Genomic DNA, 18,314 nt, shown 5'->3' with positions numbered 1-18,314 from the left:
TGAACCTTGGACCTAATTACTTGTGGTGATCGAGAGAACGCGTGTTTGTGACCCTTCTCCTTTATCTATCCTCTTTCTTTCTCTTCTTCATCATGGAGTATGATTTCAAGATTGAATTAAATGAAAACAACTATATAATATGGTCCGCCATAGTGGAGAATCATCTAAAAGAGAAGAAGCTTTGGGGATATGTTAGTGGCACTACTTCCAAGCCTCAATTAGAACTCAGAAAGATTGAAGGAGGTCAAGAAAAGGCTCTTGAAGGAGATGGCCGAATCAAAACAATACTTGATTATCAAGTAAAGATGGATGATTGAGAAAGTAACCATGCCAAATTTTTGGCATGGTTTATGAATAATGTAGAAATCAAAATATGTGCCAATATTGCCAAATTTAAAATGGCAAATGAGACATGGTTCTTTATGAGGGATATGTTTACTCAAAAGGATCTTGCAAGACAATATTTTTTGCAAGATAAGGTGAGATCAACTAAGCAAGGGGACATGAGTGTCTGGGATCATTTTAGTGCCTTATCCCTTTTATAGGATGAGTTAGCACTTCTTGAACCCCAATGGGAATGTGCCACCATTGAACTTAGGCGAAAACAAATGAAAAAAAAAACACTTTTTTCATTTTTTTCATAGCCTACAATCAGAATTTGAGCAAGTGAGAGGCTCCTTTCTACAATGATCATCTCTGATCCCTATAAATGATGTACTTGCCGAGGTGTGTTAAGAAGAAACTTGTCTTGGCATGACCAAAGGAGGAGATGAAGTGTTGGCGGTAGCTATACCCGACAACAACTTTAGGACATACAAGCCTCCATATTTTGGGAGACAAAATAACAATAGAGGACCAAGGAGGATCATTTGTCACTATTGTAATGAACCGGGTCATATCAGGCTGGCATGCCCTAAACTCAAGCATAAGGTGGCTTCCGTTGGAGACCCCTTATCCAAGATAAACAATGAGACAAGCAAAAAGGAAGGAGATTTCAAAAACTTGTCCATTGCATAATTGGCCGAGGCTCTTCAACAAATTTTTAAGTCATCATCTTCAACATCCGATGTCGCAATTGCATCATCCTCTTTTCCAGGTATGTCTTATTGGATCCTTGACTCAGGAGATTCTTTTAACATGACTCCTCACAAATCTCTTTTATCCGATATATGCACTAATTTAAATTTGTCAAGTGTTTTAACCTTCGATGAAACTACTTTAAAAATTCAAAGTGTTGGAACTTTAAAAGAGTTAAAAAATTCTCAACTTTTTTTGTTCCAAAGGTTAGAGTTGTTCCCAAATTAAATTTGAACTTATTCTCTGTTTCATAAATTTCTGATCATGGATGTGAAATCTCCTTCTCATCTAAGGGTTGCTTTGTGCAGGATCTTCAGTCAGGGAAGCTGATTAGGCAAGGTCATAGGATAGGAGATCTCTACTTTATGCATTTTTTGTCTTTTCTTTCTAAATCTTTTTGTAACTATGTCCAAGATAAAGATATTGTAACTTGACAGAAAAGACTTGGACATCCAAGCTTATCAAAGATGTATCTTTCTCTTTTTGTGAAAAATTGGAATAAAAATGATACTACTTGCAAAAACTATATTATTGAAAAAATGAAGTCTATTCATTTTTCAAATAAAACTTTTATCTCAAAAAGACCATTTGAATTATTGCATTCGGATGTATGGGACCCATCTCCGGTCATGTCTAAAGGAGGTTATTCATATTATGTTGTGTTTGTTGATGATTTCACTAGATATGTGTGGATCTACTTCCTTAGTTTTAAATCCGACGTATTCTTATTTTTTAAAGAATTTTACATGCTTGTTAAAAACCAATTTCAAAGTAATATTTCTATCCTTAGATCCGATTCGGGTGGAGACGATATGTTAAAAGATTTTCAAAATTACCTTAAACAAAATGTAATTTGTTATCAAAGGTTGTCCAAGAACCCCCAAATAAAATGGTTTAGTGGAAATAAAACATAAACATATTATAGAAACCGCTAGAACTCTACTCCTTTCTAAGGATGTTCTTAAAAAATTTGGAGCCGAAGCTGTTTTAACTTCAACATATTTGATAAATAAAATGCCTTATTCTTTATGAAATATTTCTCCATTTGAAAAATTATTCAATATGATTCTGGATTTCAAGAGACTAAGGATCTTTGGTTGCAAATGCTTTGTAATCACTCATAAAAATGATAAATTGTCTCCAAAAGCTAATGAGTGTGCCTTTATTGGCTATGGAGAAGATAAAAAAGGTTATACATGTTTTGATTTAAAAAATAATAAATTGTATGTTTCTAAGGATGTGACTTTCATAGAAAATGAGAATGGTTTTGATGAAAACAATGTTAAAGGGGAAGTGGACTACTCTTTCTAGTTTGATCTCTTAGTGAGAGATGATATGGTTCAAATGAATCAAAAGCTTATGGAAATGATCATATGAATGATCATGATATTGTGTGATAACTCTGTAGTCAATAAAACTAATAGAGAACATGTGGTTGACTTGTCTCATAATTCTAATGAGAGACCAAATAATGACCTACATGAGTGGAAAGATCTACCGTGTGCACTTGAAAAATATTCTCAAGGATTACCCCTAGAAAACTCAAATCTTATAAGGTCTAACCGTGTGATCGTACCTCCAAATAGGTTTGTTTCTTATAAAACATTTTCTCCATATTATAGATCTTGTTTGATTAAACTCCACTCTTATCATAAGTCATCACATTACAATGATTCACAAGATCACCCTCACTGATGGAAGCCATGAATGTAGAATTATATGCCCTTCGAAAAGCCAATACCTGAGAAATTGTTAGTCTACCTGTTGGAAAGAAACCTATAGGTTGTAGATGGGTGTTTAAGGTAAAAACTAAGAGTGATGAGACTTTAGAAATATATAAAGCTAGGTTAGTTGCAAAGGTATATTCACAAGAGTATGAGATAGATTATAAAGAGACCTTTGCACCCGTAACTAGAATGCCTAGTGTTGAATGTTAAAATATGTCTATATATATACAATGCAATAGGTAATGTCCACTTGGGGCATTTTGATCTTTTTGCCTATTTGTAATAGGTGTTGTCCATTAGGGACATGCTTTATCTTTTTTTAAATTCTGACCATACAGATGTGATCTATGTACTTGATTTTATAGGGATCAACTCTTTAAGCATTCAATTCTGACACATGGATGAGTTTTTATAAGGTTCAAAAAATCAACAATGCAAAATCTTTATAAATTTTTGGGTCCCCAAATATCATTTTTTTGATCGAGAACACATGATCCAGGTGTGGATTCCTAGTAAATCAGCCATGCCCAACACATTTATGGGGTCGGATCTGCAAATATATATATATATATATATATATATATATATATATATGTGTGTGTGTGTGTGTGTGTGTGTGTGTGTGTGTGTGTGTGTGTGTGTGTGTGTGCTTCTATGATTTTTTGCTGTGAAAGGCAAAAAATATGATTTTTATGTGTGTTTATATCAAGGTTACCAGAAACACTATAGCACTTAGGGAAGCACACTTCCCTGAAAGTGTTTCGGAAGCGCGAAACACGTTGCTTCTGAAACGCGTGGGAAACAAGCATTTTAAATAGAAAGCGTGCTTCCCATTTTGCTTTCCTGATCGCTTCCTGCTCACTTCCCACTCGCTTTCCAATACCAGGAAGTGAGTTTTCTTTTTTTGGGAGGATTGAAGCTTTTAACAAATTTTTTTTGCCCAATATCGGGAAAAATCGTTTCCTATTCGCTTTTCACTCGAATCCTACATCACTTCCCTATTCGTTTCTTATTCCCTTCCTAGGTCACTTATGGTTCGCTTCTCTTATCGCTTCAAAGACGATTCTCGGTTCACTTCTAAGTCGTCCCACGCTTCCCGCTTCTTAAAATTTTAGAAGTATTTTGCTTCCCACTCCGCTTTCTTGACTGATAACTCTGGTATATATATATATATATATATATTTCAAGCTTTTATAGAAAAAATTACAAAAACTCACACATATATACAAACAAAAATCACACACACATATATATGAGAAGAGGGATGGTCCATTCTTTGTCCTTCCCTTCAAAATCTATATGTTGGATGTTTTTTGGCAAATCTAACCGTATAGATGTGATCTCCATGGCTGAAAACATATAATTAGACTCTTCGATCAATTTTTTTGATGCGTAGGTAAGATTTTATAACATAAAAAATTTTATAAATTTTAAAAGTGTTGATTTTTAGATCCTTGTAAAATCCTATCTACACATTAAAAAAGTTTGATCCAAGAGCCTATTCATATGTTTTCAACCAGGAGATCACATCCTTATGGTCAAATTTGCCAAAAAAACATATCTAACATGCACATTTTGAAGGGGGTGGACTCTCTCTCTCTCTCTCTCTATATATATATATATATCACTTTCAGCCTTTAACCGAAAAATTCATTAAAAACAAATTAACATACAAGGGAGGGACAAGCAAAACTATCAAACAGAAGTGAGACAGAATGTCTAGCCGCAAAGGTTGCCTTTGACGGGGACACATCGATCTTCCCCTTCCGCAAAGAACTACTCTTTCTCTTTAAGTTGGTTTGTGAAAGAGCAAGCTGTGTATCTATACCGGCGTCACAGTAAAAAAAGACTTGATGGCCAGTACTACCTTCTCCCTTTGCCCAATACTTTTTTGGGGTTATTGGCACTAGCATGAGAGACTGGCTAGGAGTTTTTCCTTTCCATACTTGGATGACTAGAGCTGGAAAAGGAAACTGGCCACTGGAAATATAAAAGACATCATTATTTAGAATTAACCCTCCTCCCTTCGTACAGTTTAAAATATATATATATATATATATATATATAATAATAATAATAATAATAATAATAATAAAATATGACTAAACTTCCCTTGCACCTAGGCGAGGGCAGCTTAGCTGCTGACAAGGCACTCTAGTCGATGGCTAGTTAGCAAAATTGGTACCTTTTAAGGTACCCACCTAAGAATTGCAAAGCCTAGGTGTTTTACTTATGCCTAGGCTGACTAGGCAGACTAGTGGATGCTTTTGACTACATAGAGCATTACATCGCATTTTATCTTAATCTATTCTAGAGAATCCACATGACACAGGATATGAATCACACAGACAGTGATCTTTTGTTTGTTTGTTGTGCAATGCTGTTCATCCATTAACAAACCTCTGTCCACCAAACCATGCCTGCCTGAATGTTACAAGAACCAACATGACAACATAGTTTGGTGAATGTCTGCCTTCCACTGCTTGTGAAAGTGAAATACCTGTTAAACTTGTCATTGATCTGGATTGAATTCCAATCCGTGTTGTTGCTATTGTACATTAGTTATGTAAATTATACCTGTTGATAGTGATATGTTGATGCATGTTCAGCACAAAAACTACCAACAAACTTGATTTTCTCTCCCATCTTTTAATCCAATCGCATGAATTCGCATTTTGCGTGCAATCACCTGAACAGTCAAAAGTCATTGATCTTGCTTTGTAGCAGTCCTAGAACTGATCAAACTCTTGCTCCCACTTTCTGTGTGTTTATGAAGTGCTCCCAATGATTTCAACGTTGCTCTTTCATACACTGCTGTTACACATTGTATACAATGCCATTATCCTTTGGCAACTAGGAAGACACATTAGAAGAATCAGCTGCTGAGCAGCTGATTTTACCGGAATAGAGACAGTTCTGCCGGACCTAATCCACTGGGGACGCTGCCCGGCATTAGCAGTTCAAGTTTATACTTGTTATTTGCAGTACTACGGCCAAGAATGCTCTCTTCATCACTAATTTATCAATGCCTTTTGTTGTTCTATCTCCTTCAAGCATAGATCCAGCATGCTAGGCTAATTTTAGAAAGCAGTAATCAGATGTTCAGTTGCAGCCTCATCTATGTCCATCTATATTGAGCACGCAAAGGTGCCATTGATCCTAGAATAGGCATAGGCTAAGGCTAAGCATTTGTGGATTTGAAGTACTCCTAGCTGACTCAAGTTGGTTGATTTGGTGATGTACCTGGGTGACACTTTCAAGCCAAGCGAGTCTTTTTTTTTTAAAGTCAAGCTGGGGTTAGGACCCCTACCAGTTATACAACTATACATTGGGTTTATAACCTGCGACATCTCAACACAAGGTGACGTGCACTAGCTGCTCCTACCAGACAAGCGGAGCCCCCGTTGGTAAGCCAAGCGAGTCTTATTGAAAATGTCTTGGACTTGTAGGTCTTTTGCTGAAACATAGGTACTTAACTGGTCATTTTCTCAAAGGAATTTTTTTACAGTACTACCTTCGTGCCTAATTACTGTGACCAACATTTGTTAGGGCAATACGGGCTTTCTTATGTCTATGATGCCATGGAATTATTTGCAGAATGACAAAAACATCCTCTCTGTTCTCACATAATGCAAGATAGGCAAGGTGCAATAAGGGTAGGCCTGTCATTTTACCTGACCCACACATCAACTTTGGAAAAAATAAAAGATTATCTTAAAGTATTAAACCTTTAGATGCCAAAACTACCCTCTTGAGGTAATAGAGACTGCAACGGCACTCCCGGGGATATATTCCTCATTATATTTTTCAATTCATAAATTTCGTCTCTCCCTCTCTCTGTGGCCCACCACCTAACTAAAGGAGTGGGGCCTCCTTACCATCTCCATCATTCATATCCCGTCCGTACACACCTTCCACACCTTCCACACTTATCAGAATTCTCTAATCCCGGCCACCAAACGCCTGGAAAACGATGGTTCCAGCCGCCGGAAAATCCCCTTTCCTGCAGCTCTGCCGCATCAGACCTGCCTCCTCGACTGCTGCTGTGACCTGCTTCCAGACACGGCTCTTGCTTCCTGCAGTCACTGCCACCGATAACATCGCCGGCCGGAATACCTCCACCACCCTCGACAATTCCTCTGCCACATAACTGCTGTTGCCACCCTCCTCATCGCCGACACACTCGAAGCTTGCGTAGCTGTAACCATCTTCAGGTGTTACATGAATGGTGGAGTAGCGTGGGCCGTCCATGCTGTTCATGGAGTATCCGCATGGATCAAAGGCATAATCACAGAAGATTGCCCCCGGACGTATCCCTGCAATTCCAGTTGCAACTGTCATCTCCTTACCAGCTGTATCGCCAGAACCTGCATCACTCCGCCGGTAAAACTTGCGAGCTCGCTCGTGATGAAGCCCAGTCATGCACATTTCTATAGTGTAGGACACAGCTTGTGGCACAGTTGGGTCACTAGCACTATAGACATGCCAAGAGTGGCTAGTCTTGGTGCACATAACACTAGTCTTTATGTCACATAGGTTTGGTGGTAGGCTTTGGTTTAGATATGAGACCTCTTCATCAAAGTTTGTGTGGGGGTACGGTTGGGACTTGGGGAAAATGAAGGATCCCCTAGTGTATCTACAACTGGAGACGTTCAGGCCTAGCTTGTGGGTATGGGCTAGCAAGACGGGTATGGCCTTGAGCAGCTGGGTGGTGCCACAGGTCTTGATGATGATCTTCTTCGGGTAGATGAAGAGCGAGGACTCCGACAAGACATACGCGTCAAAGTGCAGGTTTCCGATGCCGGAAACTATGGTGCACTGGGCTGCCTCAAGGATGTCTTCAATGGCTTGCATGTCCAGTTGCCGGAGACCGGAAACAGACTCGCCAGTGAATTGGAGCTCCAGGCGCTTTTCAAAGCCTTCAAAGCCAGACACTGCCATGCTGATGACTGCTATGTACCAAGACTCAGACAGAGACAAAATAGGCAAACCCAAATTGAGAGAGAGAGAGAGCTGCTGGCGAGGGCTGTGGCTTTGTGGGTGTGAGTGGGCATGTGAGAGGGATGGTTGGATGGTATTTATAGAGAGAGTAGCATCTGTGTGATTGTCTGCCAGTTTGTGTGAGGGCAACAAAGGAATGATGATGATTTTAGGCATAATGATGATGATCATGAAAGAGATAGGTTGATGAAAGAGGAACGGGAATTAAGCCACGCGCGTGTCATGAGATACTGCGGGGGTGGGGAGATTGTCTCTTAGTCATGGATGGCAATAGTTCTCAATGGATGGACATATTCACCAACCTGTGTTTTGAGCTCTGTGAAATGACATGAATGTCCAGGTAAGATTACTGTTGTCTTCTCTTTTGCAGGGATACAAAAATGGCTATATTGTCAATTAAACTAATTTTATTAAAAGATGCATTTAGCTAATTTCACTTGCATTTCTAGCCTTTTGATTAAGATGGATGTCAATGTAATTAAACATGTGCATGCATGCATGCATTGACACTAGGATATGCATATGTAATGTTGATATTTGAAAGGTTTTTACGTAATATATAAAAAGGTTTTCAATGTCATACTCATCTTTGAGCAGGATAGCTCTATGGTTGCCCCTTGATACAATCAAAATTGTCATTGTTTGGCTTAAATTAGTTTCTAAGCATTTTGTACTGTTTAAGGCCTGATTCTAAAGATACCTTCGTGTATATATATATATATATATATATATATATATATATATATATATATATATATATATATATATATATATATATATAGAGAGAGAGAGAGAGAGAGAGAGAGAGAGAGAGAGAGTTCCATCCTCTTTGGTGGGAAAGAGGTGTAATGATGGAAATTATTATCTTTTCTAAAACAAATTTGCAGGTTGATGATGCCCAAGAGAAGCAGAGGCACAAAATGATTCAAAATGGGCGTCATGAATGTGATATAATGGTGGATGGCAGCCCATTATGACTCTTGCTGGCTGCACGCGCGCATGCACTTACACCACCACCACTAACACCAACAAGACCACTACCTCTCTCTCTCTGTCTCAAGAAAATGTCAACTGCCAAAATGAAACTGTGAGGAATCGAATCTTACCTCACAGTCACAAAAAGGAACCGCATGATTGCTACCCAAAATCTCACCAAAAGCCATGGCCCACCTCCCCACCAAGCATGCCCCACTACCGAACAATCGCAGAAAAGGACACCCCAAAAACCGCTAGGAGAATCAGACTCAACGCTTCACCCTGCACATCTTTCTCGCATGTTTGAGGGAACCAGACCTAGTCCTTGGCCCCAGTCCCTTGCAGCTTTTCTTTTCCCCTTTTGGGAAACCATTACACTTGGAAGGGGCCCACCCCATGATTTTTGCATATGTGGAGAACTCGATTGGTGGGCTCAAGCTAATCTCAGTTCAGCGCTGCTCTCATCTACTCCTCTTCAACCTAATAAGATTGTCCCAACCATGCTCCCAGTTTCTAGACATAATCTCTCTCTCTCTCTCCTGACCCTGGTCTCCACCGCCTTCAGCCGCCCTCTCTTCTTCTTGACCCTGGCTGAATTTGTCGGAATTTCTACTTCTGTCCTTATGTTTTTTTGTTTTTGCTTTCCTGTTTTCGGCGTTTGCTTTGGGTCTGCTGTTTGTTTGCTCGCAGGCTCAACGTTTGTTGACCCTTTATCTTAGTAATGTTGATGTTTAGTTCGGCTCTCTCTCTCTATATATATGGCTACTAGAATATGTTAACTGAAAATATGTGAACTGGAGCATGAACCAAGATTTTTATGAGTTTTTTTCTTAAATTTCAGATGTTTGGTTTTATAAAAACAAACTGTTGGATCATAGGATTACAATGGATAAGAAAGATCTTTTATAGCTTGAAAATCAATGGTTCTCTATTTTCGTGAATATTCAAACATTCAAAAATCATATTTTTTCATCAAAAATACATGATTCAACAGTCGACTCATCATGTGGAGTACATCTGCAGGGTTGGATTTGCAAAAAAAAAAAAAGTGTTAGAAATGCCTAGTTCACACTCCTGCCCACATATTTTCAGTTAACATTATTCTAGTGTCTCTCTCTCTCTAGCTCTCCATCTTATATGTCCCATGAATTATTGGACATACTGGCAAGAAAAGATAATGCAGTATATGGCATAGGTATAATGGCCATGCTTATATAATATAGAAGCATACAATACAATGGAGGTTTGCACGCTGTAGTGGCACACTTATCACGCATGCACAAGTAGACCCTTATGCAAATGCAAGCATACAAAGCATCACCAATTGCATAATGGAATTACTTGAGACCAATCCCTTGTCCCTTGGAGTGCCCACAGGCATTATTTCTCTTGTGCCCTATTGCTCCTTTATGAGCGTTAGCATACTTATTGGTGCACTTCACGCACATCATTCCTCGTGTCTTGCAAAGTTCAAGGTATCACCTTAGTGTGAGCCCCCACATGCATCATTCCCACATTGTGCCAAACATCTTGGCCCCAGCACCAAATCTCACAAAATGACCTTTCAAATGCATGATTCCTCGTGTGACTCAAGCCCTTGGAGCTCACCTCTCTCTCTCTCTCTCTCATGCATCATTGCACATGCGACCCGATCCGATAAAATTCAATGCATATCTTTCGATGCTTGCTAATGCATCATTGCGTGTGTGACAGCCAAGCTCTGCCTGTCAATTGGTAGGACCAGGGCTGGTTTTAACCTAAGTGGTGGCTGTTATCATACAAGCCGCATTTTGGGGACCCATTTTTTAAACAAAGGAAGTGGACCCATAAATCCAATCTGATCAGGATAGAGGGTCATATCCTATGGGGCATGGAACTCGCAGACTAGAGACAGTCTCAACTTTCTGCCTTTTGCATAAAATGACCACAATCAAGGCTCCAACTTATGCTTCTACATGGAGAGCCCAAGTACTTTGCCATCATACCAAGCAGTAGCCCTCAAATATGGCAAGGTTTTAGCTCAATTATATCTGAAAACAAAGAGAAGTACCACCTATGTTTATCTTTTCTCATCCCCAACTCTTATACCAGAGATTCTATTGTAGAACATGTAGAATTGGTATTCACTAGGCCTTACCTACATCCAACCCTTGAGAACCCTAATCATACCTTTGCCATATTTATTAGGACCACAGCCTCTCCCTAATTTCTTGTGCCTTTGAATTCCTAAATCCCCAAAGTAACATTGTGTGGTATGCATAACTGAAAGGAAGCATGGTTGTGCATAAATGTGAATGCACTTTAATGCTTACTTTATAACTCCTTGAATCAGTACTTGGACCTGCCAAGCTTGGATCCTAGTATATACACAATACAACTACACAATAAAGGGAGGAGGAAACATATAACCACGCATGCATGTCATACAAGCATCTAAACAACAAGATCACTAGTTTCTTGCCAATTATTTCTCAACTCCCTTTTCATTATGTTACCAGGACACTCAATCTTTTATCCTGTACCTGTATCTACATGACATTGTTTTTGGGTAATATGCCATGACAGTGCCCGTACCCATATCCTGTACATATTTTGTAAGGTAGCTTTTCTTTTTTTCATTAATATGGTTTTGTCAGACAGAGATATGCAGCCATGGAGGGCATCATGTCCCCTAGGGTCCATACTATTTTGTGCACCAAGAAAGTGAGATTTAGTTCCTAGGCAACTTTTAAAACCCTGACTCATGCCAAAAGCTTGTATGCAAAGTGTGAGATTTCCTCGAAAATTTCTACTACCATCACTTTGTCAATACTTTATTGTTTTCAAGCACATTCAGCAGCAAAAGCTAGAGATCTTTGTCAAGAATTTTACTTTCCCAATGAGTCAATTTCATAAAGCATGGTTGCTCCTTTTTAGGGGGGAATGTGCTGTACTTGATGCATGAAAATCACATAATTCCAATGAAGATTGAGTTCATAAGGTAGTAGTAGCCTTGCATTTTTCTATATTTCTCCCTTTTCCTTCCTTCGAGATGTACGTGGTGTGTTGACTCGATGAGCATGATCAATCATTTAGACCATGTCCACAAAATAACTAGGGCATTGTTGCCAACTTAGGGGATGTTTGTGTGCTTGGATATCATATTTGAATTTGAGATCTGATAATTAGAGATACACGTATCTTTGTCATGGTTCCAGCTTTTCTTTATGTATCAAATAAGTCCCCTTTTTATGAAAAATAACCATATTGTTCTTTGAAGTGTCACATTTTCCGAAATACCTAGCAATTTGACAAAATCCACATATCCAAAATTTTGATTCCTGATTTTAAAGACATTTTTACCCCTCTGCTTCCCCCTTTTTAATAGGGGAGCAGCCACTACCTGTCCCCAGTCGGTTGGGCCGAACACTTTATGTGTTCAGACCCGAACACTGAGTCTGCTCTGGCACATGACTGCATGTGCATGAGTCAGTGTGCTAAGTAAACAGTGCTTTAATCCACGAGCAGAGAGAACTTATGCATATTTGGAGCTCATACTAGAACTGGCTTAATTACTCGCACATAAGGAAACAAACTGGGGAATGTTCAGATATCATAGAATGTGATGAGCTGAATATAATATCTAGATAAACTTGGTGAATGTAACTCATGTTGTTCCTCCTGCTTTTGCTTTTCATATTTTTTTATTTTGTTTGTTCAAGATAGCATTGGTGTTAACAAGTGGGAAGACATCAATGAAAGGCACAACCAACCATTATGTGTATTTAATATTGCTTATTGGAGTTATTGCTGTTGCTTTTCCTGATACCATTATCTATTAGGGTTATAATGATCTATAAGTAGAAACAATTAAGCTTTCTCTCGCAGGACGAATATGGGAATTGAGTAAGGTCATGACCAATATCATAAGGTTGGTAAAGAGTGTAAAATCGAATTTGGTCACCTCTTTTGCGAAAGATTTCTATGAAGTTTTGGTGAAGATTTTGTTTAAAGGAATGTCTTCTAAAAATCCATGAGAAGCATTTGGATGTATTGTATGCAACAATTGTCGTCTGGCTAACAACCATGGATAATGATACCGCCGTGGTGGTTGCCCATATGGTCAGCAGGGTCCCGTATCAATCTGAAGGCTTAGGTTCGAATCCTGTTGGTGCATTGGGACTGCCGTTGCTTTATCACGGTTGGGACATGTAAGGCTAGGTGGTCGTATCCTCAACCCAAATTTTTACCTCACCTGGAGGCAGGCCCATGAGGTGACCGGGTTCTCGGTGAGGGTTTTTAAAAAAAACCCACCAGGGATATTGATGTTTCATAATCTGTGTTTTTCGACACTGTATTTGGCACAATTGTTAGAATCCTCTACAATATGCAAATAAAACAGGTTCTTGATAATGGTACTATTAGTTTTGGTAGCCTAGTGCTCGGCTCAAGCCTGCTCATATATATATATATATATATATATATATATATATATATATGGTGTTACTGTGCTACCCTAGCTTATGGTAATTCAAATATGATGTTCTGTATCATTTTTAAACTTCCCTTATTTTCAGGAATTATGAGCCATTGATTTTTACCATCTTAAAAAATAGAATCATATAGTGTATTAAATATGATATTAAAACCTTCTAATATACTAAATTAATCATGCTAAACACATTTGTATGGTTAGATTTACCATTTGGTGGTTAGATCTATGAGAACAGGAGTGTGTACCACCGTATGTTATCATGGTATAAAACCACTATATATATATATATATATATATATATATATATATATATATATATATATATATGTGAGAACTGAACATATTAGGCTCTCTTGTCTCGTTGCCTCAAAGTATGAAGTATTTTATGATAGATTTGAACAGGTGTTTAGTATGCACGATTTAGTGGAAAGACTCTTAGATAATGTTTTTTTTGATGAAAAAAATATTTTTTTTATGGTTCAGGAAAATTGATGCCTTCGTAGCCATTGATTTTGGATCACCAAAAAAACCTGTATACAGGTCCAGATTGTTCTCACTAAACAAAACCTATAGATTCACATCTATAGTGTTAAATGTGAAAAAAATACTAAAACCTTTGATTTTTAAGGGGCCTAATGAGGCAGAACAAAAAAATGGGGCAGAACCAGCACATTACTATATATATATATATATATATATATATATATATATATATATATATATATATATATATATATAAGAGAGAGAGAGAGTAAAGTATGTGATTCAAAAAATGGATCCATTTTGGATCCCATTTATTTTTTTTGCTATTAAAAACTCTATGCATTCAAGGAAATAACTGAGCTATGAATATAAGATGGTTTGTAACTCAGCCTAGACCAACCTGAATTAGGCCCATGAGACAAATGGGCATGCCACAGGCTTTGTATTAGAACCTGTCCCGACCTGAACCGAGCCTAGGGCTGACCCGGTTGGTCAACAGGTCTGGCTTGACCAGGTCCGACCCGTCAACAGCCCGGTAAACCAGTCCACTAACCGGGCCAGGCCAGCCCATTGTCCTACTCTACAATGGACCACATGAGACAATCTGAGTGGGGTTTTAAACGGGAATACCATGGAAAGTCTAGTATTGTGGAAGGAAGCACGTTTAGTCACTGCACTAATAGTTGCATGGGTTGACAATTTTGCATAGGAGCACCTACAAAAATATATAGGGAGTGGGAGTGGGAGCAGTCCCACTAGGAACTCATTTGCTTCATGGGGAGCAAAATGAAACAAAATGTCTCTTTTTATCTATATTCATACAAGTGGCAATGAAGTGGATAATAAAGCCAACTAGCCAAAAGTTGGCACTATGTTCTTTTTGGGGACTTAAAACACTTATTGGGCTTGAAAGAAGTGTTGAATGGCCAATTGCAAAATTAGTCAAAGGTAGAGAAAAGGCATGTCATAAAGAAAATATCCACAGATGAAGGTCAATCGAGGATCACATTGAAACCTTGAAGAAGATGCTTTTAGAGGTTCCTCATTTAGTGGATCATACTAAAGCCCAACTTTTGGGTTGGGTCAAGGTTGATTACCCAGCAAAAATCATGTCCCAAACTTGGTTCGCATATTGCTTGGGTCGAATTTGGGTTGACCACTTGACCTGAATATTATTCGGGTCGGCACTTTTTATGATCATACTAAAAAATTCGATTTCTAGTCGGATCGAGTAGTACCTAATACAAACCCGACATATTGACAATGTTGAACATTTTGGGTATGGGTCCAACGCATCAGGTGACCCGGTTTGATACTGTTTAGTGGGGAGTTATAAGAGTTAGTGGGGTGAAAATTACGTAAATGTGGAGAGACCTCATTCACGTAACCACCCTTATCTCATATTATAAAAGGAGGGGTTTGGGCTATACGTATGATGAGAGACATCAGTCAAAGACCCTCATTGCCCACATTCAGGAAATTTTCTATTGGGTTTACGGTCATGCTCACCATCGACCTAAGGCCTGGGCTCATCATGGGCATCAATAGGCTGAGGAGAAAGTCGAGCACCCGCACATCATTTCATGGCGTCTATAGGTTTGCATTTACATTTCAGTTTTGTTTATGTGAATACGTCAACATTGAGTTATGGGCCCACATTCGGTCTCCGAGAGACCGAATACAATATAAAGTATATTTTGTCATGAATATACATGCATTAACATGTGTGCATGAGCATGCTCCATAATACGAATATATTTTTCGGTAAAAGATCTTGATTGATCGATTCATGCAATCACCAAAGTGATCTGAGTTGTGTTGATTGAGGATTCTTTAGACCGTATTAAGATTTGTTATTATGATTGTGTATGACTTTATAAAACTATGATTCTACCCAAAGGTAGGTTATTGTATTTCAAATTCACACAGGGTGTAATAGTAGATGTGTTTTTCAGCATATGAAGCATGTTCATACCCAAATGTATAGTGTGGATTGCCTCTGATTACATGATTTGCTAGTTTCATCAATTGAAGTCAATTCTTTGTGAATTGAAGAGAGGGAGCAACTATGAGTATTATCGTTTCCTTCCAAAGTGGAACAATAATGACTCAACTATGCTTCTCTTAGAAAAGGCGAATAATAAAGGGTCTCACTTTTTACCTTTTCATCACAACTCTCGTTTGAGCAATAATAAAGTTTTATCTTTTGTTCTTTGTTGTATCAGGATCTTTCATTATCAATGGTTCTAGTAACATTCTCCTTTTAGATGGATCTAATTTTTTAGACTGAAAAGAAATAATATTGTTCACTCTGGGTCATATGGACCTTGACTTGGCCTTTAGAACTGACGAACCTTCCGCTCTTATAGAGCAAAACACAACTGAACATAAGGCTGCCTCTGAGAAGTGAGAGTGCTCGAACAAACTTAGCCTATTGTTTTTGCAATTTTGAGTGACTAAAAATATTCGAGGCATCATTCCTCCCAGCAGGACAATGAAGAAATTTCTGGGAGCTATTGAGGCTCAATTTGTCAGTTCTAATAAGGCAAGGGCCAGTATATTAATGTCCAAATTGATATCTATGAAATATATCGATGACAGTCACATCCAACAATACATTTTGGAAATAATGACTATTACATCTCAGTTGAATGACATGAAGTTCACCATTTTTTATTCTTTCTTGGTCTATCTGATTTTGACTTCGTTGCCTACTGAATATGGACCTTTCAAAATCTCCTACAACACATAACAATGAATGGTCTTTTGATGACCTCTTGTCCAAGTGTGTTGAAGAAGAGGAGAGACTGAAGTGCGAGAGGGTGTCGAGCATACATATGACCTTTCATAAGAAAAAATAGAGGTCGGGGTCAAAGAACAATTTCTTCAAAAGGTAGAATAAAAAGGCCTCTAGGGAGAGTTATAACTTTCTGGTGAAAGCCAAATCTCAGGCATGAGGCTTTTCTATAAAGTGTTTCTTCTGCAAGAAGAAAGAGCATAAGAAGGTGGACTGCTTGAAACATAAGAACTGACTCAAAAATAAAGGTAATAAATAATTTATTTCTCATGAGTGTAATTTGATTTATGCTCTATTGCATAGTTGGTAGATTGATTCTGGTGCCACGATGCACATTGTCAACTCTTTGCAGGCATTTCTGAATAAAAGGGAACCAACATAGCATGAAAGAAACATCTTCTCAGAAAATAAGATTCGTTCACATGTCAAAAATGTTGGGACTTGCAGAGTAGTGTTGGAATCAGGATTCATTTATGGATTTGGTTGATACATTTTATGTTTCATCCTATAGTCAAAATCTAATTTCAATTTTGAAACTTGATAAGTTTGACTTTAGTTTTAAATTTGAAAACTCCAAGTTTGTTATTATAATTTTTTTTATTAATGTAGCTTCTGCATATGAGTGTGATGGTTTGTATCAGTTAAAAACTGAATTCCAAATTTAGGAATCCCATTCTGTTGAAAATATATTGATTGGCAATAAACATGGTGTAAAGAAAGATCAATCTTACCTGCTTTGGCATCAAAGGTTATGACATATCTCGAAAGAGAGAGTCCAAAGACTTATGAAAGAAGGAATCCTTGAATTCCTTAATTTCACAGATATAGAGCCATGTGTTGACTGCATAAAGGCTAAGCAGTCTATCACGTATAAGAAAGATGCTAAACACAACAATGAAAAGTTGGAATTAGTGCATGCGGATGTTTGCGGCCCTTTTTCACCATATTATACGGGTGAAAAGTATTTTGTCACATTTATAAACGATTACTCACGGTATATGTATCTCTACTTATTATTTAAAAAATCAGAAGTCTTTCAGATTTTTAAGGGCTTCAAGAAAGAATTAGAGAAACAAATCAGTAAAGTTATTATGGTTGTCAGGTTTGATAGAGGTGGCGAATATTATGGTCATTTCACTAAGATGGACAAAAGGAAAGGTCATTAGCATAATTTTTAAAAGAAAAAGGCACTGCAGCTCAGTATACCATGCCTGATAATGCTTACCAGAATGATGTATCTGAAAGAAAAAATTATACGCTTAAAGAAATGGTTCAAGTGATGTTGAATCACTCAAACCTTCCCTTGACCTTATGGAGTGAAGCTTTTAAGACACTAGTGCATATTTTGAATATAGTTCCTACGAAGATTATTCATAAGACTCTTTACGAGTTATGGATAGGTAAAAAACCTTCTTTATCATATATGTGCATATGGGGATGTTCAGATGAAACTAAATTATATAACCCACATATAAAAGCATTTGATCCTAGGACGACTATTAAATTTTTCATTGGTTATCGAGAAAGGTCAAAGGCTTTAGGTTTTATTGTCCATCTTATACACCACATATAGTGGAAACAGATAAAGCAAGATTTTTGAAAAATGGTTCTATTGGGATAGATGCATCTCAAAATATTGATTTTGAGGAAATGCAGGATTCAGGTTCCATGCCTGTAAAGGAGAATGACCTAGTTTTTCTTATTATTGTCCCTTTGGATAATGTTAAGAAAAGTTCGGTCAGTGAACATCAATCTCAAATAGAGCAAGTTGTTGATGAGG

The 18,314-nt window shown here is 37.9% G+C and overlaps 1 pseudogene; it reads right to left on the bottom strand.

Moving 5' to 3' along the window:
• Positions 1-6,746: 6,746 nt before the first annotated feature.
• LOC149837108 (S-adenosylmethionine decarboxylase proenzyme 4 pseudogene) lies at positions 6,747-7,745 on the bottom strand (annotated as a pseudogene).
• Positions 7,746-18,314: the final 10,569 nt, after the last annotated feature.

The sequence above is a fragment of the Nuphar pumila genome, chromosome 5 (assembly GCF_984573655.1).
Source record: "Nuphar pumila chromosome 5, dmNupPumi1.hap1.1, whole genome shotgun sequence".
Classification (NCBI taxonomy): Eukaryota; Viridiplantae; Streptophyta; class Magnoliopsida; order Nymphaeales; family Nymphaeaceae; genus Nuphar; species Nuphar pumila.
The sequence above is the reverse complement of the archived record's forward strand: the minus strand, read 5'-3'. Positions and strand labels throughout refer to the sequence as shown.